This window comes from Emydura macquarii, unplaced genomic scaffold, assembly GCF_026122565.2.
Source record: "Emydura macquarii macquarii isolate MOO-44397 ecotype Brisbane River unplaced genomic scaffold, CSIRO-AGI_Emac_v2 contig_2636, whole genome shotgun sequence".
Taxonomy (NCBI): Eukaryota; Metazoa; Chordata; order Testudines; family Chelidae; genus Emydura; species Emydura macquarii.
The window spans coordinates 28061412-28089107 of record NW_027132773.1 but is presented as its reverse complement, the minus strand read 5'-3'; the positions used below and the strand labels follow the sequence as shown (position 1 = coordinate 28089107).

Here is a 27696-nt window from a genome sequence, read left to right as displayed (position 1 = left end):
AATTGTATTTGTCCAAATATTGACATTTTAGTACGTTAAAAGGCAGTTGAGAAGTATGAGAATACATACAGCATTTAGCCTTTCTAGAGATGAAGCTTGTAGTAAGTAAGTAGGTTTCAAGAGCCCTTATGATTATTCAGAGATGTGTTCACTGCATTTGAAGTGACAGATAACTCCCGTTCAACTCTTGATAGACCAACATCAATGAGTAAATATACCCGGTGAACTGTGCCTTTAGAAATTAAAGAGAAGAATGAAGAAAAATGAGAAAGGTCTCAAACTTTTGTACTGTAGAGAATTACATTTTTTAAATGTGTAATGTTGTGTTTAAATACAATTGTTAGCAATTGTGGGCTTGATCCCGTACCTTTGGAACTGTAAGGAGCTCTGGCATTAACTTTGATGGAAATAGGATCAAGTCCCGAAATTCAGGGGTTCAATTTAAGCATGTTTCTAGAGATGCTCAAAATGTGTTTATTTTTCAAACTGTGGGGAAATATTGCATCTTTGGCAAAGGAATATGCAGAAGCATGTTGGACAAGTGGGCTTCTACTCTCCCATAGCCACTCCAAAAAGTCATCTGTACAGTCCTTTTATCTTGTGTCATATGCAGGATCCCATAACAGCCTCTGGCTATAATACTAATAACTATTGTTATTTCCAGATGGTCCCCTTTGCTGGTGGTTCCTAGGTTCTGATAATATATTCAATATACAGAAAGTTGGATTGTCACAGAAATACACATTTTTTGCCAGCATAGTAATGCCTAAGATTTCACTTGGAATCATAGAATCATAGAATATTAGAGTTGGAAGGGACCTCAGGAGGTCATCTAGTCAAAGCACCTGCTCAAAGCAGGACTAACCTCAGCTAAATAATCCCAGCCAGGACTTTGTCAAGCCGCATCTTAAAAACCTCTAAGGATAGAGATTCCACCACTTCCCTAGGTAACCCATTCCAGTGCTTCACCACTCTCCTAGTGAAAACTTTTTCCTGATATCCAACCTAGACCACCCCCACTGCAATTTGAGACCATTGCTCCTTGTTCTGTCATCTAGTACCATTGAGAACAGCCTAGCTCCATCCTACAAACACTTTACAAATGAGGCATCCCACTTAACCCATGTGTATAAATATTTGCAGGATGGGGTCCTAAATATGTAACCAAAAGATACTATGACTTCGTAGAGCAGTAGTCCAAAGTACTACAGCTTCCAAAGTTGTTACTGATATATTTTAAATGTTATGATTATTGAATACTCTAATATTTGTGTTTAAAAGCCAATTGCTTCTCTGTCAGAAAAAGGCAATTTCACTGGCAGAGTATCTTTATTTGTGTGTGAGTGGTTGAGGAATAGTATATCAGCTATGTATACTTTTATTATTATCAGAGCTTTGGGACCATAATGAAGGGTCTCATCAGGGAATAATAATACTAAGTACTTTTCAGTATATATTAAACTGTGGCATTCTTGCCATTTTCTCATTTGAAATCCAACAGAAATGTTTCATTCCTATGATTTTTGCTGAAATGAAGCATCTTATTTTATGCTAGTTTTACACTTTAAAAATTCTGTTTAACAATATTTGTCAGGGTAACTTCTCTTTCTTCCACTGGCAGAGGCAAGTACCTAAAAATGCCCATGCACACTAATGTGTTACCTAGAATGTTTTTTAAAATGATTCAGCAGCCTGTTTATCTTATAAAGATAGATTTTCTGATGGGTAATCATTCAGCACTGGCCATTCTACAAACTAGACAGTCTTCAAGGCTATTCCTTACAGCTATCCAAATTTCAGCCAAGCTGCCAAGTATGCATTATCTACTAGTACTCTCTGAAGGAAAAACTAGGATTGTATGTTGTAAATTTTCAGTGGGTAGGGTTTTTTAAAAAGTACAATAGCACCACAGACAGGGGTGGGCAATCAGGGCAGTTTCCATGGGCGCCAACTTCCAGGGGCACCAAATCAACATCTGGGGGGGTGCCACATTGCTCAGCTGGTCTACTATCTTTTTTTTTGCCCTTGGACAAAACACCTAAGGCCAGCCCTGATCTCAGAGTTAGCCAACACTTCTAAGGACTGTTGTTTAAGAAGTTCTTCTAATGTCTTACAAAAAATATAAAATTTACAACTAAGTATTCACAGGACAAACACAATTGTATCAAAGACTGTCTACAGGACTATGTGATCAGAATTAAGGAAGCAAAGAGATCTTTCTCTTCCATCATCACAGCGCAAATGCACAGCTGACAGAGCTATTCTGAATAGGGAACTACTAGATAGCCAATTCAGGCTGCATCGACTAAACATGGAATCTAAGTATCAACCATAGTTAGGAATTCTCTTTCTGACTCATAGAAATCACAAAAAGATAAAGTGGCAAAGACAGAAAGCTCTAACCCAGAACAGACTGCATTTAATAACGAAACAACTCTATCAATCATGACATAATTTGACTCTCTTGCATATGCAGAAGCTCATGAAACCCTGAGAAACAGTTCAAGCCACCATCAAAGAATAACTACGCCCAGTACAAATTATGATTATCTATATCTCCTTCAGAGAAACAAACCTACCATCCTTCCTGAAACTGGAAAATTTGTATATTTTTTTGCAGGGAGCGAGGGTTGTTTTATTTTATAATCTGATTGACACCTGTCACACACGCTAATGTCTTTGAGGTGGGCAGTATGTTTGAAAGTATTTCCAGGCTAATAGACAAGAAAGCACACAGCCACATCCATGATAAATCCTTAAGGGATGCACCCTCCCTGCATCCCCTGTCATGATTTCCTTGAGCTTGATAATCATACAGGGCAATAGAGTTGGACAGGTGTCAGTAGAAGAAGGCTGTTTTATCCAGTCATGCAGATTGTTGCTGCAGGGAGGAAGTGTCCCTTTGAAAACAGGCTCTAATCCAGAAAACATGTATCAGTACACACATGTTTAACATTACATACATGATCAGCCTTGTTGAATTAATTGAACTAAATATGTTCTTCAGGTTAAACACATGAAGTATCCACGACTTAAGCAATAGCACATACTTTGGTTTGACTAATAGCCCAATCCAACACCAACTGACGTCAGTGAAAAGACTCCCACTGACTTCAGTGGAGATGGATTAGTGTGAGATTGAGTGAGAGTTTTAAAGGTATTTAGGCACCTAAAGGACTGATTGGCAGCTGGCAGGATTTTCAAAAGCTTCTATGTCCCATTCAAGTATGTAATGGCCCCTTTTGTGTGTCTGTGGCTTTTTTTAGGAATTACCATTTCCATATAAGTACTTACAAAATATATTTTCAGTATAAATTTCAGTAAAGAGAAATATGAACAGAATAGAGTACATGCAGCATGATTTATTTGGCCACAACAGAATAAGCCCAGGGGAAAAACCATGAAAATATTGTATTTTAATCTATTTTTAAATTAATGTTTTCAACTTGATATTTTGTACTCACACCTTTGTCTGTCTTTTCTTGCAGAGAGGCATTTACCATATTGCAAATCATCAGTTGCTGCTGTTTCTATGTGCAATATTTCTTATCTTCATGATTTTTGTAATGAACAACTGAATAAAGGAATAAATTATCAGTTTTCCACCAAACCAATGCTGTTTGACAGTTTCTAATTGAACATAATGATTTTATTAGTGTATTTGACTAGAATTTAATCAGGGCATGTTATTGTTAGAATAATTACCTTTCTTTGATGGTTCTGCCTTTTCTTTCATGCTGTATAGCCTTCAAGGAGGAAGAAAGAAAGAAAAAAGCAGATTTACTTTGTATTTGTTGTTCAGTAGCTTAATTCTTCTACTTATTAATTCAGGATCAATTCAGTTTGACAGTGGGTCACACACAAAACCAGAGTTGTAGTACTAAGTAAAAAGTATGAAAAGTTATTAAATATGCATTGACTGATACTCTATCTGGATGAGGACCTTTTCAAAATAGCATACTAAACATTTTCAAAGGAATTCGATTCAAATTTGTTTTTTAAAAAAAATCAAAATAATAAACCCCCAACTTTTAACGGATATTGATAGATATTAACACTAATGGGCAGAGACATATAACGTAAGACCTTGGGCTATTTTATTTAAATGCTTTTCTAGAGACTCGTTACAGTTTACTAAATGGCTATTTAAATATACTGTAGGTCATAAGAAAAAAAAGTGTATGCTAAGGGCGGAGAGGGAATTCCTATCCCTCTCCCTTGCAAGACCACACATGACCTAAAAATTCAGTGGAACTTCATCTGCTCTTCATTTCCACTGAGCAGGGGAGATGTAGTCATGGACACACTATTAAGTGAGACTCCAGGCCCTCTGCTTGCTGTTCTCCATTACATCTATCTCAGGGCTTGTTGACACTACAAATTCTTTGCTGGCATAGCTATACCAGTCTACCTATGCTGGCAAAGCCCTTCAGTGGAGACACAGGTTATACTGACAGAAAGAGATATTTTGCTAGCACCACCTCCCCAAACAACACATGCTATACCAACAAGGTCTCTTTGCTGGTATAACTGCATCTACGCTAGGGCTTTTGCCAACAAAGTTAGTCACTTGGTGGTGTCATTTTTCACACTCCCAGCCAACATAGCTATGCTGGCAAAACTTTTTAGCATAGACTAAGCCTCAATAAGAACCTCACAGCAATGAACCACCTGTTCTATTTTGCCTTGTGATGTGCTCAGATACAGCACCATGATGACAAGATCATAATAAATAAATAGATGGCACCAACACAAAAGTGGGTCTCTAGGAGCTTTTGGAGAAAGGGAACAAAAAAGTGAAGCAGGCCACCATAGCTGCACCCTAGATATTGAAGTAGTGGTATTGGGAAGACTGCCTGGATGTTTTACAAGCTGCAGAAGGATCTATTTCCCCAAGGTAAATGTCACTGCACAGAGCCTATTTATTGGAAGTTTCACCAGAAGATGACAATTTACCCATTAATCTTTGCAGAATTTCTATTCCCAGTTTTTATTTTTATTTTATGACTAATTTTGCTGTTTATACACTTTTAAAAAGTATTTAAATTATTATTTAAATATCAACTTTTTCTTTACAGACCCAAAAATGAAGAGATCTAATTGATACTGGCACGTTGTTTATTTTAATCGAGTACACACTGTATTTCCAGGATACCTGAAAACTTACTTTTGAAAATATATTTATAAAGTTAAATTCCTGAGTCCTTTCTTGGTTGGTTATTTTTACTTAAAAACTGTACAACTATATAATGGTCACACATGACAAATGCGGTTCAAATCACTTGATGCCCATTCAGAAGGTGCTCAGAATCCATGGTGATGAGGACAGTATAAGAACCCTGAACAGAACAGACTAGAATAGTGACAGTTTGTATTTTTTGTATGGGGTGTGGATTAAAAAAAAATCCTAACGTAGAATATCAAGTTATGGTCCAAAACAAGTTTTATGAAAAAATTATTTAATGCCTAAAAATAGCAATTGAATAGCCCCTTAATTACAGAGATGTACTCATGGCTCTGTATGAACATTTTATTAGTTATTTGACAGAGCAAACGATGGTGTAACAAAGCTAGCTGGGAATGCTGAAGATGCCACACTTTTCTTGATTATTCCGTAAGTGTATTGATTCTAGTTGCATCCTGTACTGACAAAGCATTCTACAGCTATCTAGCAAATAGCTCCAGAAAAAGGAATTTGTTTTATTATTTTTCTTTAAAAAATATGCCCCTAGGAAATTCCATTAAATTCCATTAAAAATGTTATAAGAATGTTAAGATTGTAAGATGAAGACAGGAAAAACCAATTAAAGTTGCCCACCCAACCTTAGTTCTGACCCAATCTTTAGTTATAACATAACACACTATTTTTCCACAGGACTTCAGTCTGATTCAGAGTACAGGATGGATGGAGAATGTGGGGGTGTGTGTCCAACTTGCTTACCAAAGGGAGCTGTGATCTTGTGAGGAAAACAGTATGTAATCATGTAGTTAAAGACTCATTGGTACTGCATATACAAAAAAGGATAGAGTTAAGGGTGTTTGGAAAATTTTGGCATTCCTTTTTGCTTTATGTTGCAGTCTTAATGCTCCTATATTTGTGAATGGAATATAAATGATTGTCAAGCAGTGTTGCCTTCAAGAGGAAAACCCTACAGCATGAATCGAAAAGCAGAGTTTTTACCATTCATTTCTTCATGGTTCAAAATCAAAACAACACAATAGATATTTTCTATGTTCTTAAAGATTATACACACTGTGTTAAGGAAAAATGTGGCGACCGAGAACAGTGTTAAAATTGTTTGAAAGGAACATCTGGTTTCAGTCCATTTCAGCCTTTATAAAAGAGAACTGCTCAGCATTAATAATGATACCCATTACTGCCCTAACAGCTGTTTGTTGTCTGTTTATTCTTAAAGGAGACAGACTGTTGTTTCTGTTCTCTGATAATGTGATCCCATCAAAGGAAAACCCACTGTTGTAGTTATACTCATGTATAGAAATTTCCAACTCTGATCATTGTTTTTGAAGAGATGGTCCAGATCAGTGGAGACAAACAAAGCAAAACAAAAACACCAACCTTTTCTTTAACGGTGATCATCTCTTATATATGGAAACACACAGCTTCTGTCTGTGGCTAGCAGAAATATCCATTTCAGAGCTGCAATATGACCCAAAAATTACACCCCAAAGTTTCTGGTTGTGGTCTAAAACATTTGTGGGTAACAAGATTTTTAAAAATAAACCTATTGAAAACCACAGACTGAAAAGAAAAAAACAACTAAATTGAAACCATCTTTATTAAATGTTTCTATTAATGTGTTGTACATAATATGTCAATTTATGCTGATCATGTTGCATTTTCAGATATTGTATGTGAAAGGCATTGGAAAATTATGACATATTATGAAATGCCAGAAAAAATAATTAGAATAATTAAGAATCTATATGATAATGCTAGATATGCAGTCAGGGATGGTGACTGTGACCAACTGTAGCCCTGTATTTAGCCCTTGCACCCTATTGTAATAATCTTTGTACAAAGTATGCCTTCTGTGGTATCATTTGAAAACTCATAATTTGCTGATAAAATATGTGTAGCTACGTTATAGGTAAAGTTATAAGATTCCATTGTACGGTGGTACTAGAACATGTTCTAGTATATATGTGAGCAGACCAGGAGTGGTGGCTACAGCAGCGAAGTGGTAAAAAGGCACCCTGGGTTAGAGGGCAGAGAGATAGAACTGCTCAGTCTGAATTGTACCTGGGTATGTCATAATGACAACAACAGCCAAGGGTTTGCAGTGACAAGTTGAATAAGGTAGGTGTGTATTATATCTCCCACTATGGTTTGAACTGGTCAAGCGGAAAGTAACTGCAGAAAGCAGCCAAGGAATTTTATGAACAAAGAATAAAGCACAATTGGATGACTTTGTTTTTCCTGATGACCTAATCCTGCTTATTTCCAAACAACATTAATGGAAGGAAAGAACCAGCTTTGGCAGACACAGCAAAACAAATTGGTATGTCCATCAACAAAGGGAAGTCAAAATATATAAATAGCAATGTCCCAAACGGTACCCTCCAGGTAGATGGAGACACACTAGAAGAAGTTATTTTACGTATCTAGAGAGTGAGATGATATGCAATGATTGTGACATTATGATCCATGTCAAGCAACAAATTACAAAAGCAACAAACATTTTCATAACTTTGAAAAGATATGGAAAAAGTAGCATGATTGGCACTGATATAAAAGTACAACTTTTTAACATCAGCATTACATCTGTCATCCTTTGCGGAGTAGAGGCATGGAAAATTACAACATAAATTGATAAGAAGATAACTCATTTCAAAGAAATACCTGTGAAAGATCTTCAGAATAAATTGGAAAGAGTTTCTTGCAACATCAGAAATTTTAAGTAGAGCAAATCAACCCAAAACATCAAACATGGTAAGAAGACGATGACGGACACATTTATGACACATTTTAAGGATGCCACTAACACAACTTCCACATCAAGTGATAATATGGACTCTACCTGGTAAGTGAAAAAAAGGGCCATCTAGAGAAACATTATACAGAACAACAGAAAAAAGCCAAATCCATCAACATGACAGACAGCACAAGATCAAAATAAATGGTGGAAACTGGGGGATGTCCTATGCACAAAAGGCAACAGGAGGATAAAGAAGCAGCAGCACCAAAAGGCACTGCTAGACAAAGTCCGTATTTCTAATTTTAGTAGAATAATAATAGTAAAATGCTTTTTAAAAGCTATTCTCCCCCACCACCCCCATATAGGAAGCAATCCTAACACTCAATACACAGAGATATCTGCCATTCATTTCAGTAAGAATTTTTCTTCTGTCAGGACTACAGGATATTGCACTAGGTCTCAAGAGACCTGAGTTCAATTCCTGCTCCACTACAGACTTTCAGTCTTTTAGTCTGTCTTTATCCCCATTTTACAGAAGGGGGTCAGTGCCTCAATTCCCCATCTATAAATAAGGATAATAGTACCTCCCTACCACCTCACCTGTTGTGGGGATAAATACATTAAAGGTTGTGAGGCCCTCATATGTTACAGTAATGATGGCTGCATCAGTATCAAGGATAAATAGATCTATCAAAGATGGATAGACTGACTCTACAAAGCACTTAATCATGTGCTTAATTTTGAGCACACGATTATGTGCTATTGACCTCAATACAGTTTAAGCATGTTCTCAAAATAAGGGACACACATAAGCATGTTCAGAATCAGGATCTTAAATAGCACCTATAGCAACAGTATTTAGGCCCCAAAGTGTACACAAATGTGTATACATACAGATACACACATACACACTATCAGCCCACTATCCAAATGAAAATGTGTGTTCACAGGTCAGGTCTATACTAAAATGTTAAAATGACCCAGTTATGTCCCTCAGGGGTATGAAAAATCCACCCTAAAAAGCTGACCTAATCCTCAGTGTAGACAGTACTAGGTCAAAGGGAGAATTCTCGGAGAGGTGGATTAACTATAGTTATGGGAGAATCCCTCCCATTGCTGTTGTGAGTGACTACACTTCAATGATACGGTGGCACAGCTGCAGCGGTTTAAGTGTAGAGATAGCCTGAGTGACTCCTGAAGTAAATCAAAAATTCCCATAGAATTCAATGGGAGCTGGATCAAGCCTATAGTATCTTAGGTTTCCTCAGAAAGGCACCTATTCAGCAACACACTTAAGCACATGCACACATCCCACTGAAGTCAGCAAGCTGTAAGTACCCAGGTAAGATTAGATCAAAGGCAGCATCTGCTTTTTTTCATTATGTGCCAGATTTACAAATTTGGTGATAAAGATCTGAGGAGGTCAGACGGATTGCCAAAGGATTGCCCTTTGTTCTAACAGTTAGGCTACATGATCTCCACACAGATATCGCAGCCTTTTTGAAACTTTATCTGAGAGTCCATTTCCTAAAACAGCAGCTGTATCATTTTACTGACATTTCCAGTGCTTCATAGATAGCTTAGTACCTCTTGTCTATCAATCTTTCTAAAGAATCTATGCAACTTTTCTGCTCTCCTAACGTGTGTAATGGAAAGAGAGTTGGAAAACAAGTAAAAGCATTTATGGGAAGATGTATGGTATAATTATATCAGTGTATTATTAGAAATGGTTAAATGACACTATGTGTGTAGTAGTACTTGAGGTGTGTCTGTAAAATACCTCCAAAGTAACAGCCCTACCTTGAGCATTGGTAGGTGCCAGTGATGCATACACTTAACAATTTAGCAGATGTCATTCTGAGATGCAACATCTTTGGATTCTCAACTAATCAGCGTTCTTAATGCTACAAATGTACTCCTTGGCTTGTCTTCCAGATATTTTTCTATGGAAATCCAGTAGGGTTACAAATTACTTGTAGACATCCAAACACTGGATAATAGCTGAAATATGCCACATTTGCTCATTTCAAACTACTATAACATTCACTAATTTTCCAGAAATGAGACCACTGTCTATATGCAATAAGGCTACACTGATTTACACCAGCAAAGGATCTGGTCCATGGTGCATATTTGCTCCTCCTGGATAAGATGTATATGGTGACCTTTACAATCAGTCATAGTACTGATTCCCAAAGACACAAATAGCTGGATTCTTCATTGGTGTTAATGGGCACAACTCCATTGAAGTCACTTGAATTGCACCACTTATGATGAGGTTAGGTTTGCCTTTATAGTATATGTACATTATAGGCAACAGCATGATAAAGGAGGAAGGTAAAGGAAGGGGAAGTGGGAATCAGGATTTTTGGAGAAAAGGAATGATGTGAAAAATCACCTGAAAACCAGACTTCTATGGAGATGATGAGATACGCAAGAAATAGTTATAAATTTAGTTCCACATTATATTGCAGCTCAGCTTACTTGCACCTTCAGCAAAATAAAACAAAGACAGAACCATAGCCATTCACAATTGCTTTTATTATTTGTTACTTTGGAAGGGGAGTGCGGTCATTCATATTTGGAATTTGCATGTGGATTCCAGATTATCTGCTTAACAGGAAACTACTGAATTAACCAGGGAAAATGCCAACATACATATTTAGCCACTTGTCTATGCACTGATTAACAAGAGACAATTTGTAACCATTTTCACACACTATTTTTAGAAACATTATTCCACTAATTTGCCATCTGTGATGATTTTTAATTTTTTCCCCTGGTAAACATTTCTGAGAAATAATTAGAGCGGTAAAAGCTTGAGAAAATCTGCCTGGCAAGCAAACTCATCTCCCTCCCCTTGTAAGGCAGACAAGTTTTCCAAGCCCAAACAGATTTCATTAGAATGAATGTAGAATTTAACAGTAAGAAAAGAAAGAAAAGCAGCTGAGTTAAGTGAAACAAACACTAGACCTTCTTGATATCAGTCTAGGCAAAGTCTGAGTCAGCGGATGTAATTTATACGGTATAGGATTTTTTTGGAAGGGAAAATGAGAAATTGAGAGGAAGGATGATCTGGAATTGGGACTAGACTGAAACTTGGGAGATCTCGGTCGAATTCCTGCTCTGACACAGACTTCCTGTAAGTCACTTAGGACCCTGTCCTGCAAGTTGCTCTGCTGGACAGGCCCTTAAAGTCAATAGGGCTGCATGCACATAGCATTTGCAGGACTGGAGTCTTAGGCTACAGCTACACTGACAGCGGCAAAGTCGCCGCCATCAGATCGATTTCTCTGGATCAGCTGAGCGGTCAGTGAAGACCCGCTCAGTCAATCCAGAAATCGACGTACTAGGACCACCTTCGCAAGTGGCGTAGTGCTGCGTCGACTGGAATGCTGTGCAGTGAAGACGGCGCGCAGAAGAGGAGCAGAGAAGTCGAACAAGTTTTTTGTGTAGCTTGCGTAACTGCTGCCGAATCCCAAAGGTAAGTGTAGACAGGGTCTTAATCTTTGTGCCTCACTTCTCCAATCTGTAAAATTGGCATAAAACTTCTTTTGTCATGTCTATTATATTGTATATCCCTAAGGGCAGAGACTTCTTTCTTACTATATGTATGTCTACACAGCAAAGAAAAACACATCGCTGGCCAACTTGGGCTCGTGGGACTTGAGCTGTGAAGCTGTTTCATTAATATGTAGATTTCCAGACTTGGGTGGGAGCCTTAGCCCTGGGACCCTCCCACCATGCAGGATCCTAGAGCCCAGGCTCCAGTCCGAGCCCAGAAGTCTACACAGCAATGAAACAGGCCCGCAAGCCTGGGTTGGTTGGCACAGGCCAGCCCCAGGTGTCTAGTTCCTGTGAAGACATACCCTATGTGTCTATTCAGTGCCTTCAATCTTGGTCCTTACTTCTAGACACTACTGTAATACAACTAAATAATAATAATGAAAGGCAAACTAATTTTTATTTTAATAATATGGGATTGAAAAAGCAGTTCATTTCTTATTTTTACTTTAAAAAAAAGAGGTAATTAGAATCTAGAAGATCTTTTCCAATAAATAATAGCAATTTTAAGGCATGTCAAACTAAGTCCTGACTATATTTGATAGCAATTTTTAAAGATGACATTGACATTATTATGGGGTTAATTGTAACTCAGACATAAAACTTTGATGAAACAAAGAAAATCTCACACCATGTCATCGCTAATTTTATTCTGTAAAATTGCATTTGAGAATTTATAAAAGCATAAAATATAGAAATGTAGCAGGATGCTCTAAGATCCTCTCTGCTTTAAAGCATGGAAGGGAACTAAGAAAAGTAATACAGTAGCTAAAAAAAATAACCATTGTATGATTGGAAAGGGGAGTGAACAGTGAGATGGTAAAATTTGCAGACAATGCAAAATTACTCAAGACATTTAAGTCCAAAGTTTATGTGAAAAGCTACAAAGGGATCTCGCTAAACTAGGTGATTGGGCAACAAAATGCCAAGTGAAATTCAATGTTGATAAGTGCAAAGTAATGCATACTGGACAACATAATCCCAATTATAAATACAAAATGATGGGGTCGAAGTTAGCTATTACAACTCAAGAAAGAAATCTTTGAGTCACTGTGGATAGTTCTCTGAAAACATCCACCCAATGTACAGTGGTAGTCAAAAAAGCTAACAGATGTTAGGAAATGGATAGATAATAAAACAAAGTTTCATAATGCTACTATATAAATCCACAGTCTGCCTACACCATGAATACTGTATGCAGTTCTGATCATCCCATCTCAAAAAGACATTAGAATTGGAAACAAACATGTTTAGGGGATGGAACAGCTTCCATATGAGGAGAGATTAAAAAGACTGGGACTGTTCATCTTAGAAAAGAGATGACTAAGGGGGTAACATGAGAAAGGTCTGTAAAATTATGAATGATATTGAGAAAGTAAATATGGACATGTTTTTTACCCCTTCATATAACACAAAAACTAGGAGTCACCCAATGAAATTAACAGGCAGTAGGTTTAAAACAAACATAAGGAAGGACTTAACACAATGCACAGTCAACCTGTGGAACTCTTTGACATGGGATGTTGTGAAGACTAAAAGTATAACTGGGTTCAAAAAAGAATTAGACAAGTTCATAGAGGAGTGGTCCATCATTGGCTATTAGCCTAGATGCTCAGGGATGAAACCCCATGCTTTCAGAAGTTGGAACTGTCCAACAGGGGGATGGATCATTCAAAATTGACCTGTTGTGTTCTTTCCCTCTGAAGCATGTGGCACTGGCCACTGTTAGAAGACAGGATACTGGGCTAGATGGACTATTGGACTGACCCAGTATGGCCGTATTTATGTTCTTAGTAATGGGTATCGATGGGCTTGATCCTACAAGTCACAGGTACCCAACTTGACTTCAGAGGTAGTTGGGAGTCCTGGGCACCTCACAATGGGTGCTTTGCACATTGCAGGCTTGGTCCACAAGAGTACAGAAGAAAATTGTATGATAGTATACTGTATATTTGACAAATAGTTTGTGAATGTAATTAAAAACTCTAAGTGAAATCCTGGCCCCACAGAAGTCGATGGCAAACTGACTTCACCGGTATCAGGAGTTCACCTGACGAGAGAAAAGGTCGCACATTCAAAATTAGTGTTTCCATTTCTTGATTGTTGAGCATTTAAAATGTAAAAACCTTATTATTAAAATAAGTCTTTGTATTTTAATTGCCCTGGTGATGATTTTCCTTCCTCAAGAAAACAAGAAAAAAACAAACCCCACTCAAGTCCAAAGCAATTATTGCTGAGGAGCTTAGAGTCATAAATTGTGAGGCCAGAAGCGACCACCGTGATCACCCAGGCAGACCTCCTTTGTAACACAGGACATAAAACTTCCCTAAATTAATTTCTATTTGAACTACAGCATATATTTTAGAAAAACATCCAGTCTTGATGTAAACATTGTCAGTGACAGAGAATCCACTACAACGCACTTTTGTCCCACTTTTACAAATTTACACCTTATTTCCAATCTGAATTTGTTTAGCTTTGGCTTCCAGCCATAGGATCATGTTACACCTTTCTCTACTAGACTGAGAATCCCAATTACCAAATTAGTGTTCTCCATGTAAGGATTTATAAACTGTGATCATGTCACTCCTTTAATCATTTCTTGTTAAAACTAAATATATTGCGCTCCTTGTGTATATCACTATAAGACAGGTTTTCCAATCCAATTCTTGTGCCTCTTCTCTGAACCCTCTCCAATTCACCAACATCCTTCTCGCAGCCCGAATACCATGGTTGTTAACTCAAATGATTTTTTTGGAATGGGATTTAGGCTGGCACTGAAGCCACTCTCTCAATGGCATGAAAATCTGCTGTCCTCTAGGAAATTCCAAATCTGCCTGGGGGAAACCCATCCTCTGAGTGGCTGCCTGTCCCACTCACCCAGCTTCTGAGACAGAGCAACCAATCAGTGCCACTGCACACAGCAGGCAGAGCTCTGCCCCCCTTCTCTTATGCTCCTCCCCCATCCTTGCCATCCCTGGAAAGAGGGTGAAGATTCCTGGTGTTGCTCACCCCCAGCCTGGAAGGGGGAAGGCATCCCACAGCAGTTGCCTCCCGAGGCCTGGAAGAGGAGATGAAGAACCCCAGCAGGAGCAGAGGTGAGATATTGGGGGGTTAGAACTGTTGTGGGGGTGGAACTGATCTCGGGCTGGTTGGGGACCAGGGGCCTGAACTGATGGGAAGCTGAGTAGGGACTGGGCAGAAGTGCATGGGGGAAGGACAGGCAGAACTGATGAGGGAGCAGAACTGATGCAGGGTTTGGGGGGCAGAACTGATATGGAGAGTGGGGGTAGTCAACTTAATTACTGGGCAAGGGTGGACAGATATGGGGATTAGTGCTCCAGCTGTGGGGACCAAAATCATCTTACCCAATAAATCTGGGTAAGTGGAAAACACTAATTGTCATACACATGAGGGATGAGAAGGGAAGCTCAAAAGTCAAAAGACAAACCAAAAGAACACAACATGATCTTTTTTTTTTCGGAGTCTGACTCATGATTTTTGAACCTTTGGGGTTGGCAGTACTGGGACACAGTATTTAAGTAGCAGTCACACCAATGCCCAACAGAAAAGTCATCTCTTTCTACTCCTATTTGATATTCTCCTTTATTCATCCAGGAATTTAATTAACCATTTAGGATACAATGTTGCACTAGGAGCTCATGTTCCTTGGATTATCCAGCATGACCCCCCAGTCTTTTTCAGAGTCACTGCTTCCTAGAATAGAGCCTCCCAGCTCCATTCTTTATTCCTCGATGCTTAACTTTACCTTTGGCCATATTAAAACCCATTTTGTTTGCTCGCACCATTTGTTTCCCTGGGATCCTTCAAACTGTGGTGGTTACAGCCCTGCAGAAGAGTAAAGCCCCCTCCTCCTGCTAGCTCTTAAGGTACTCATCCTTCAGTGAACTCCACCTAGGTGAACCACAGTACTGATGCAGAAAGAATCCCATTGACTTCAATAGGTCTTCATGTTGATGCATGGATCTGTTCACGCAAGGCTCGTTAAAGGATCAGAGGCTGAAATGTTGCAGAAGAGAGGGGTCCCCATCCTACATGACTTCTAAATGCTGCAAGAGCTTAGACTTGATTACAGAATCCATATGGCATTGAGGTCTATCTACAGAGACTTATTCTACTCTAGAAATGCTACATACAGACTGCAACTATGATGTTCACTAGAAGCAATACTAAGGCCAACTTCTACTCAGCTTACATGAATTGTTCTGCCATAATTCCCCAATAGCCTCAGTCCTGCATGAGGACTTAGCAGTTTAGTTTAGCTATTTCAGAGTTATGCATGACCCAATAAAGAACCTTAAAATACTTAGACCCTGGTCCTGAAAATATTTATGCATATGCTTACATTTACAGATGTGAGTAGCCCCATTGAGCTCAAACAGACAACTCATGTGCATACATTTAAAGGCATGTGTAAGTGTTTGCGGGAGAGTGGCCTTAAATTGGGGACAGTATTTATGTACTGTTTTCCCCCAGCAGAATTCAGAAATAGCAGACGGGATTCTCTTCAGACTTTCAAAAAGAGGCCTTTGGACCAAAACTAAACATGGACATTTTCACCCCAAGCAGTAAAATTCCAAAAGGTTATGAGCAACCGAAAAAAGGGGCTATTGAGATAGCCTCACTGAGTGCTTCTTGGTGCCTTCTATAATTATAATGGCTCCTCCGCCTGTCTCTTTCTTGAATTATAAAGTTCTCTCATGAGCAGTTTGACTGATATTGAAACCACAGACAAGCAGTTCTTGGAACTGCTCTAAACATAAGCAGTATGGTTTAGTTTCTGGAAATTTTGTAAATATTTTCCCTATGTATAGAGAGCATCTTAATTACATAGCTACACGAAAGACCAGAACTTCTCAGAAGCGCCATTCAGGCACATAATAAGGTGTTTAAACATGCACACACATATATTATATAATTACTACGTTAACTCTAACTGTTCTAAAAGAAGTCTCTGAGGTACTTCAGGCGCTTCATGCTTGCTTTTCGTGTACAAGCGCATGAGGAGAAGGGTGAAGATTCAGGTACCATAAAACGCTTGTTAACTACTGTGACCCAAATCCTGCAACGGACTCTGCCCATGCAGTGCTCATTGTAGCACTGGGGCAGATGAAATTTACAAAAAACAACCAAACATACACACTTTGATAGGATAGCATTGGCTCATCTATATAAATGTCCCTACTCTGAGTTTAAATGGTTTAAATGTCCCTACTCTGAGTTTTACCCGAGAGTACTCTGAAGGACGGCTCTGTCCTTACATAACTAGGACTGTTTCCAGAAGAGCCGGGAAAGCTGCTTACATGGCATGCGTCTACAAAAAGCCCAGAATTCATGATAACAGTAAGGTGTAGAGAAGATCAGGAGTTGCCATGGAAGTGCTATTATTAAAAAGCTCAATCATTCTCAGTTTATACACAGAGCCAGCTCCTTAGCTAAGGATCGAGCTCAGAATTTGCTCTTATGTCTGAGGCTGGAGAAGATTTATTATTTTGTATGTTTATCTATGGGCTGTCTATCTAAATATGCTTATAATATCATTTGTGTGACTCTGGGAAGTGCATCTTCATATATAGCTTTAATTTCTGCACCTTTCTAATAAAAAACCATTAAAAGCATCTTGCATTTAAACAGACTATGAAACTTTCCCCTGCAACAACTTTATCACTTCACTACTGAAACACTGTTTTAAAAAACAATCCAATGTGGAGAATGCCCTCAGTTTGTAACAGAAACACACAATGTGCAGTTTTTATCTCATGCCAATCTGCATTCCCGCTAATTCTCTGCAGGGCCAGACAGCCAAAAGCAAGAGGCCTAGACAACATCTTTTGAATAGCCTACAAAAAATATGGACTAATTGGCTGAGGTCGGAATTTTCAGACTTCAGTGCCTAAAGCTATTGGCATAAACAAGCAGAAAGGTCTCAGTTATCAGTAAAACCCAGCAGATGTGAAAGAATGTTAAACAGAGTCTATTACAATGTTTCAGATGCAGTACAATCATTCACTATCCCTGCTTGTAAACACATCATAGTACACTTTTAAAAATAAGATTTTTCTAAAGTGTTTTTCCAAAATCCATAGGAAAGAGAAATACATTCTAACGAATGAAGAATGTATTTGCTTATTCAGTGCACGGATTTCTGCTCTGACCGTATCTGATATTCAGAGGTCATGAAAATTATTTTGGTGCCTGATGTTAGGCATTCAAGCTCGACATTTTTTGTCTTTGAAAGTATAAAATCAGGATTTGGTCCCAAGTGAGTTCTATTACTTTAACCACATTACCACTGAGTGTGACTCTGTAGGGTTTTATTTCTCTGGGATTTTTTCTTTGTTGCAAAACACACACACAAGCAGCATAGGAAATATAATAACCCTACATAGAATGCATAGTTCACATAGTTCTGCAGTAATAAATTTTTGTCCATTTGTTCTTGTGCATGTTTAAAAGGCAATTCACCAAAATAAAACCCTACAGAAATTCTCTGGAGGACTGCGGTTAGAGTGAAGGCACAAATCTTTCTTGTGTGTGCATTTAGAGCAAAGGTAGCTCTGCAAGAGCCCAGGAGACAAGATGTTAGATCCGTGAATCTATTACTGCAGTCGGATGTACTTTCAGACAAGGCAGTATACGGTATCTTTTGAACTCTTTGGATTTCCTGCCCCAGTGACACAGTATGTCTATGCCATTATTTCTATACAAGCAATCATATTGCAGTGAGTTAAAAGAAAAAATGGAGAAAAAAAAGACAGGTAACTTATATAGTGCTTGTAGCACGGGGTCCGGTCCGACCCCGCGGTTGTGGCCCTTCTTCGGGCCCCAGCTCAGAGGAAGGCCACTGCACCTTCCTAAAAGGGGAATGTTAGCTGTAGCTAGAAGTCTAGTGTCCCGGCCCTGAGGCAGGGCGGGCAGGCAAACAGTCTATTGCCCGGCCCTCAGTCAGGGGGGCGGGCAAGCAGTCTTTTGCCCCGGCCCTTGGCAGAGCGAGCGAGCAAGCAGTCTATCGCCCCGGCCCTGAGGCAGGCCGGGCAAGCGAACAGTCTATCGCCCCAGCCCTGAGGCGGGGGGGGGGCAAGCAAGCAGTCTATTGCCCCGGCCCTCAGGCAGGGCAGGCGAGCAAGCAGTGTCCTCGAGTTAGGAGTGCGGGGGATGGTACTCACTCTCTGGGTGGCAAGGATAAGGGGGAGGGGAGGGGAACGCAGGCCCACCCAACTCCACTGCGTCCCAGCCCAGGGCCCTAGCAGTGGCAAAGGCGTTGCCACTAAGTCGGCGGGGCTCCTGCCGCAACACGCCGACAGGGCTTGCCCCTGTCTCAGCCACGGTTATGGCTGCACCTGGGCTACTTCCTCCCCGTATCCCCAGGTAACAGTCCCTCGGCGTCCATAGGCAGCAAGGCGGGAAGCTCCTTGGGGAGGGGCAGCTCCTCCAGGTCCCAGGGCTCTGGGGACGGCTCGGCCTCTGGCAGCTCCTCTAGGTCAGGTCCGGCCTCGGGGGGGTCTCCCAGCCCTCCAGCTCAGGGGACTCAGTCCAATCACTTGGGCCTACGGGCTTGGCCGAGTCCTGGGGGCCTGTAGGCCTTGGCCAGTTTAGGGGGCCCGGGGATCTTTTCCAACCCTTAGCAGTTGGTCGTTTGGGCCACTCCTGGGGTCTTCGCCCCGGGAGGCGCTCGCTTGTGTCAGTGGCCTGACCCGGTTCAGGGTTCAGCTGTAGCCGGCAGAGCCGCACGTCTGCCTCCGGCGGCAGCTTGTTCTTCTCTGAGCTGTGGGGCCTGCTTCTTATAGCCTCAGCCCTGGCTGAGGGTCCGCCCCTCTGGTGCTGGATTGGTCGGCCGACAGAACCTATCACTAGTCGGCCATCCAGTTGCCATGCAGACTGGGCGGCTGGCCCTTTTCCTGTCCGACCCCGCGCTTGTGGCCCTTCTTCGGGCCCCGGCTTCCTACAGTGTTGTATAACAACAGAGTGTATTTGACTCAAAGCCTCTGTTATTTCAGTTGTATTTCACAAAAATAATATTTTGGGGGTAAATCTGGCCTCCATTTTGCCTTCACATTTTGATGCCCACAAAATAAATAGCAGATACAAGTCTGGGTACTTGTATTTCTAATCACCTGCAATTCAGCTGCACCCATGAAATACAGGGCCAAATTCTGTGGGTGCTAACAGAGCATGCAAAAGAGAGACTGGGGATTTGTGAACACATTCTTTTGCTTCTTGGACATCTAGACTTCACAAAATTGGATTTAGACATCAAATTAACAAAGCAAAGAAGCAATAGGTGATGTATCTCAACAAGAAAAACTGTTGGCCTTCTTGCTATTAGAGTATTTGAATATCAGATTTAGAGATCAGTACTGTAAAGAGGACATTCCTCAACAATGATTTAAATGGATGGGGTGAAATCCCTGTCTCTGTTTAAGTCAATGGCAAAATTCTCATGGACTTCAGTATGGCCTGGACTTTACCCCTATATTTTTAAAACATTAGTGAAGATAGTGTGCAGTGTTGCATTTCATTTGGTTATATTTATTAAGGTAATCCATGTTTACATATGTGGCTTTGTCCTCCTCAAGTGGTTGGACCACACAGAGGTTTATGAGCCTGTGCAACCTTTGTGATAACAGAGCTATGTGTTTTAGCTCAGGCAGTAAATGCTCATGCTTTGGGAAATAAATGCCTAGAGTTCAGTCCTTGCAGCTGAAGACTCATCCAGCAGTGTTGCATTGCATTCATGTTCAAATATGCAAATGAAAATCTTGTATCTATTTTAACCAGGTAATAGATATGTGCTGACATTATTGTTTTGATTCATACTAGTTTTGGGCTATTTCATACTCCTGAATGTTTGCTTCTTCCGAGGTTTTTATTGACATAGCTAGTTTTGCACAAAATGCAAAAATTTAAATTTTGGCAAGTTTCTGGGAGAAAATTCATGTTAGACCAAGCAAAAATATGAATTAAATTTCATTAAAAATGGTCCAGCTAAAACCTACCACATTTGCAGGTTTTTCATAAATAGAACCACTTTCACAAACACAAAATGGGAAAACCTCAAATTTCAAGTTCTTTTCATTTTGTTGTGACTATTTCTCACAGATCTCCTGGTTAGCAGTTTGAGAACACTAACAGATGTTGGTAAAATATCTTTATGGCTTAAAGATTCCTTGGGGTCTGATTCTTATCTGTGATGCTCTGTTTGTCAGTGTGTGCAGTATCTGCTTGTACAAGATATGCTGTAATGCAGCGGTTTTCAAAGCGGGGGGCATGGAGGCGGGGGAGGCGGCTGCAGGCGGCACGCCTGGCACTACTGGCAGAGTGGAGGACAGAGCTGGTCCAGCTCCCAGATGAAGAAAGTTAAACAGAGAAAATATCAAGATGAATATATTCAGTAAGGCTTTACCTACTTGCTTACTGAAGGTGAGCAATACCCACAGTATGTCTTATGTTCAGAAGTGCTAGTGCAAGATAGCATGAAACCTGTAAAGCTAGAGGCATTTGCACTCTAAACATGCTACACATACTGACAAGCCAGTTGAGTTTTTTTCAGCAAAAAGAGCAAGAACTGAAAGGTCAACAGGATGTAATGAGCAGACAAACAACAATACCTACAAAAGCACTTTGAGCATCCCATGCAGTTTCATATGGAATAGCTAAATCTAAAAAGCCACATACAATCGGAGAAACACTAGTTCTTCCTGCTGCGGTAGCAATGTCATATCATGCATGGAGATAAATTTTCAACTCTGCTTAAAGCTGTTCCTTTGTCCAATGACCTGTTGCAAGACGCATTGAAGATATTTCCATAGATATAAAGTTTCAGCTTATCGAACGTGTTAAACAGAGCCCTAAATTTGCCTTGCAAATTGATGAATCTACAGACATGTCTGATTCAGCCCAGCCACTCGTGTTTGTAAGATATTGCTGAGGGGAAACTAAACGAGGATTATTTTGTATCTCACTGCCAGGAAAGACAAGAGGACAAGAAATATTTTGCAATATTGACAACTTAATGTGCAAAGAAGGCTTGAAGTGGCAATGTTGTGTCGGTGTATGCACAGATGGATCTGGCGCTCTGATGGGGAAAAGACTGGATTAAAAGTAAAAGTTCTGGAAGTGGCACCACATGCTCTGGCTTCTAAGAAATTTGAACCAGAATTTAATTGTGTTCTGCAAATGGCAGTAAAAATTGTAAACTTTGTGAAGTCTTGACCCAAAAATTGAAGATTGTTTGCAATGCTATGCAAGGAAATGGAATCTGAACATGAATCACTGCTCTTATATACAGAAGTGCGGTGGCTATCATGAGGGAAATTCCTAATGCTTTTGTTTGAGCTGAGAGATAAGCTGCGTTTGTTTCTTCTTCACTCTGGGTCATCATTCGCAGAACACTTCACTAATTCTAAGTGGCTATCAAACTTAGCATACTTAGCAGATATTTTTGAAAAACTAAATGTCTGACTTCAGGGTCCCCAAACCAATGTTCTGTCATTAAGTGACAAGATTGATGGCTTTTAAATAAACTTGACTGCTGGAGGGAATGGCTGGAAAGTGGCAAAGTTGATATGCTTCCATTGTTGGATGAATTTTTACAGGAAAACGAACTTGAATTTGAACTTGTGAAAACAATAATCGACGGTCATCTCACAAACCTCAGCACTCACTTTAAGAAATACTTGGAAGATTTAACTCTTGATAAGTATGGTTGGATTCGTCAACCTTTTGCAACTACTGCAACCAGCAATCTGTCACCTGAGGCTGATGAAGCCCTTTTGGACTTGTCAAGTGACCGACTACTGAAGACAGTATTCGCTTTGACCCCAACTAAGTGGGTTCTGGCTGTCAGTTGCTGCAGAGTACCCTGCATTATCAGAAGCTGCAATGAACATTTTAATACCTTTTGTGTCAACCTACTTGTGCGAAATAGGCTTTTCTGCTGTCGTTTACATTAAGAACAAATACCAATCTACTCTTCAAGCAGAAGGTGAGCTTTGGATTGCCATCTCAGAAATACAGCCAAGAATGGAGATTCTCTGCTGCAAAAAACAAGCGCATGCCTCGCACTAATCAGGAAAGCAGCATGGTACTTTAATTATTATTTTGTTAGAATGCTTATTGTTTTCAATTTTGTGTGAGCTGTCAGCCATTATTGATATAAATGTAGGCCCTGGTTTTTTTTCTGAAAGGGGTTTGGGGAAGAGGAGGTGCATTTGTTACACAAAAGTCCACAGAGGGGCTCCATTTAAAAAGTTTGAAAACCACTGCTGTAATGCATAGTATGTGTGTCTGTGGTATTTGAAATAAGCAGGTAAGCATGGGTGCACCATATCCAAACTTACACCTGGTTAAACTTACTACTGGTTAAAACAGAAAAAGGAGACAGTTCCTTGAAAAGGGAGAAGTATACAAAAGGCACAAAGACAAGTATGGAAGAAAGAAGCATTTAGTTGGGAGACAAGAGCTGAGTAAATAGAACAAGGGAAGATGAAGATGAGAACAGAGATATACACGGGGCAGAGCTGGATTTAACCTTGAAGGGGAGGTTGAGAAATTTGATTGCAATGTAGAGGAAGTGAAGGAGCAGCAAAGGGGTTTGGAGATGGAAAAAAGTTAATATTTTTCTCCCCTTTTGTATATCAAAATGAAAAAAAAAACCCTATAACGGCAGAAAATGCTGTTGATGGTCTTCTGTCATTTGATGGTTTAAGTGAAATATATTCATGGATATGCTGGGAATGTCTCGTGGAAAAGAACTAACCTTCTTCTTGGCTTTTGCTAAATGTTTATTATAAGGGTTCTAGTGCTCATTAACAGAAAGTGTTTCTTTTTTGCACAAAGCTAAAAAGTTATCAGATCATCATACACTCAGTGTTATTGGTAGGACTGTGGGTGTGATAGGGTACTGCCCCATAGCGAATACCACATGCACAGAAACAACTCACTGGCCAACGTGTCTTTGTGGCTGGATGTGGAGTTGCTGGGCCATTCCCTTGGTTGCCTCCTCCTATTGGTCACCTCCATCTGGGTCATAGAATCATAGAAGATTAGGGTTGGAAGGGACCTCAAGAAGTCATCTAGTCCAACCTCCTGCTCAAAGCAGGACCAACCCTGACTAAATCACCCAAGACAGGGCTTTGTCAAGCCAGGCCCTAAAAAACTTTTAGGATGGAGATTCCACCACCTCCCTAGGTAGCCCATTCCAGTGCTTCACCACCCTCCCAGTGAAAAATTTTTTCCTAATATCCAACCTAGACCTCCTCCACTTCAACTTTAGACCATTGCTCCTTGTTCTGTCATCTGCCACCACATAGAACAGCCTATTTCCATCCTCTTTGCAACCCCCTTCAGGTAGTTGAAGGCAGTTATCACATCCCCCCTCACTCTTCTCTTCTACAGGCTCAGTTCCCTCATTCTCTCGTCATAAGTCGTGTGTCCCAGCCCCCCTAATCATTTTTGTTCCCCTCTGCTACTTTCTATCCAATTTGTCCACATCCTTCCTGTAGTGGGGGCCCAAAACTGTACACAATACTCGAAATGTGGCTTCACCAGTGCCGAATAGAGGGGAATAATCACTTCCCTCGATCTACTGGCAATGCTCCTACCAGTGCAACCCAATATGCCGTTAATCTTCTTGGCAACAAGGGCACACTGTTGTCTCATATCCAGCTTCAGTTCCACTGTAACTGCTAGGTCCTTTTATGCAGAACTGCTGCTTAGCCAGTCAGTTCCCAGTCTGTAGCAGTGCATGGGATTCATTTGTCCTAAGTGCAGGACTCTGCATTTGTCCTTGTTGAACCTCGTTAGATTTCTTTTGGTCCAATCCTCAAATTTGTCTAGGTACTCTTTATCCTATCTAGCACTCCCCCTAGCTTAGTGCCGTCTGCAAACTTGCTGAGGGTGCAATCCACCCCCTCATCTAGGTCATTAATGAAGATGTTGATCAAAGCCAGCTGCAAGACCAATCCCTGGGGCACTCCGCTTGATAATGGCTGCAAACTAGACATTGAGCTGTTGATCACTACCCATTGAGCCCGATGATCTAGCCAGATTTCTGTTATACTCATTCATCCAATGCATACTTCTTTAACTTGCTGGCAAGAATACTGTGGGAGACCATATCAAAAGCTTTGCTAATGTCAACGCATATCATGTCCACCACTTTCCCTACGTTCACAGAGCCAGTTATCTCATCATAGAAGGCAATCAGGTTGGACAGGCATGACTTGCCCTTGGTGAATCAACGCTGACCATTCCTGATAACCTTCCTCTCCTCCAAGTGCCTCAAAATGGATTCCTTGAGGACCTACTCCATGATTTTTCCAGGGACTGAGGTGAGGCTGACTGGTCAGTAGTTCCCCGGATCCTCTTTCTTCCCTTTTTTGAAGATGGGCACTATATTTGCCTTTTTCCAATCATCTGGGACCTCCTCCAATCGCCACACATTTTCAAAGATAATTGCCTATGGCTCCATAATCACCGCAGCGAACTCCCCCAGATGCATTGCATGTGGCCCCATGGACTGGTGCATGTCCAGATTTTCTAAATAGTCCTGAACCTGCTCTTTTCACCACTGAAGGCTGCTCAGCTCCTCCCCATACTATGCTGCCCAGTGCAGTAGTCTTGTCTGTTATGAAAGAGGCAAAAAAAGCATTGAGTACTTCAGCTTTTTCCACATCATCTGTCACTAGGTTGCCTCCACTACTCCATACAGGGCCCACACCTTCCCTGACCTTCTTGTTCAGTTCCCTGTTCCTTTTGTGGAACACCGAACCCAGGACTGCATCTCTGGAGGATAGGCCTGTATTCTAGGGGCTCACCACAGAAGATAGTACTACCCACAACCCAACTCAACTGCTCTCCTCCATAACCAGTCCCAAACTGCTGGGCTAATTGGCTTCCTGCATTTTTAGATCCTACAGCCAGCATACGTGGGGCAGGGCAAGGCTAATTAAACAGGTTTGGCCAGCTCCAGACTTCCTGACCCTTAAAGAAGCAGGCCATCCTGTTACAGGGGGAAGACCTATCATTGCTTCCATGTCCATTTATAAAAAACTATATAACCCTGTTTATCTCTATCTTATGAATTATTTATGTAAGTCAACCTCAGTACTGATACGTGATCTGTGTTAGTCAAAGTTAAAATTTCTGAAGATTGAGAAATCAAGAGAGACAGATGCTGGATATTCCATATATTGAAGTGCTATCACAGATTTAGGCCCTGATCGCACAGCTTGTTTCACATGGGTAGACCTCTACAACTCAATGGAGTGCCATTGATTTCAATGGGATTCTACACAGGCAGAGTGGTTCGTCCATGCAGAACAAGCTGCAGGATTAGGGTCTTGAATAGTAATGAGTCTTCTGTAAAGATGCTGCACACTGTTTATGTGCCAGATGAGAATGCACCTTGTAAGGAGCTCTCAGAGTAAAACACAACTGTGTATATCCACTATATTTCTTTTATGGAATGTTTCAAAGATGTTTTTCCTATATAAATAAACAATACATTTTAAACATGGGCCCATGGAGAAATTAGCTGTCAACTCCCTTTGAAGGCACTTGTGGGAATTCTGTGATTAATTATTCCTTGTACATTCACTCCATGCTGTCCAAGAAAATTAACCCACAGAGTTAGAGCCATATGCAGAAGATGAAGCCATGAATAGACTTGACAAAAAAGCTAGAGGACACTTCCAGGAATATTTTCATATACAAAGAATCATAAATTAATAAACCACTAAGCAAAGTTATTTAGGCAAATGTGCTGGGGTCATTCAGGAAACAATTAGATGGTATTCTGGGGAATAGACTATTAGTTACTTCATATTATGTAAGAATTGGACTGGATAATCTTAATAGCATGAATATCAATATTCTGTAAATAGGACTAATCAATCAGTAACAGGGTCATATTCAGTATCAATACAGATGACTGATGACATTATAGATTTTTTTTTATGGTTGGGATAATCTGTTTCAAAGCACTGCACCATAGCAATCTGTTCAAACCCCGGAACTAACATTGCTCATCATCACATTATAAATTGCTTTAATGGCCAAGCTACAAAAAACAGCAAGATACTTTTTAGGTGATTAATATTTTATAAATTTTCATAAAAAGAAATAAAAACACAAAAAGGTAAATGACTTACAGTTTGTACTTGTCACCAAATACTCACATTTCACAGAATATACAATAAAATCACGCAAATTTACCACTTGTCAAATAATATTACACAGACATAACATGTTAGGATGAGGGTAACAATAAAAAAAGACATATATAAATAGGTAAAAAAGAGAAGACAGGACCAGGGGATGGGGTGGTGTGTCTGGTGGAAAGGAAGTCTAGCATTATTGGGCAGTCTCAGTATTCTTTATCCAAATGTGTCAAGAAATGGGGTTCAAATTTCTTTGAATTCATATAATTGCTCACTACATCGATAAGCTGCCAAATCAGTCAGGTTCGAAAACCACTGCTTTATTTCTCTATTCTGGGCATAAGCCTACCCCTTCCAATTTTGTGGCTCTCATGAATCTTTGTGGCGGCGTTAAATCCAGCATAGTACATACATAACCTAGGATTTGATTTTTAGCCCAAATATAGGAACTCTAGTGATAATGTGGATCTGAGTGTTCCTATCAAAGATATGAGGAGAAATGTAATAAACATTTCTTTCAATACATTTTCATCTTGTATCAAAACTATGGAACGGAACTGCATCAGGTATCTACTGCATGTCACAGTTTATAGAGCAGGAGTATCTCTGCTAAATCTTATATTATTTACATACTTCCAAAGTATACAGTGGCTTTGTTAATTATTATTTGCATTGTGGTTGTGTTCAGATTTTTCCAGGTATTTGCAAAACACCAATGATGGGATATTCCCAGCCCCAAAGGTCTGATAGTCTACAAACATACAAAAGAGATGAAGGAGTGGGGAGAAGGAATGCAACATACAAGCAAAATGATCAGGGTAATAGCAGGCACATACCTTGTTAATTCCATGTCCATCCACCTCCCTGTAATTGGGTTTACAAACGCAAATGGCATTTTCTGTAAAGAGACAAATAATAGAAGATGTCCTCTACTCTAAAAAGCTCCCAACCTAAATAGCTAACACAGAGGATGGCAGATGGGATGCAACAAAGGCCAAGTGAATGAGCTGTGA

At 40.1% G+C, this 27696-nt stretch overlaps 1 long non-coding RNA gene across 1 annotated transcript; it reads right to left on the bottom strand.

Moving 5' to 3' along the window:
- Positions 1-27580, bottom strand: LOC137163698 (uncharacterized). Its single transcript, XR_010922791.1, has 4 exons — positions 27520-27580; positions 3706-3746; positions 3465-3574; positions 1-232 (listed from the first exon to the last, which is right to left on the bottom strand). It is a non-coding gene; the product is annotated as an uncharacterized lncRNA (long non-coding RNA).
- Positions 27581-27696: the final 116 nt, after the last annotated feature.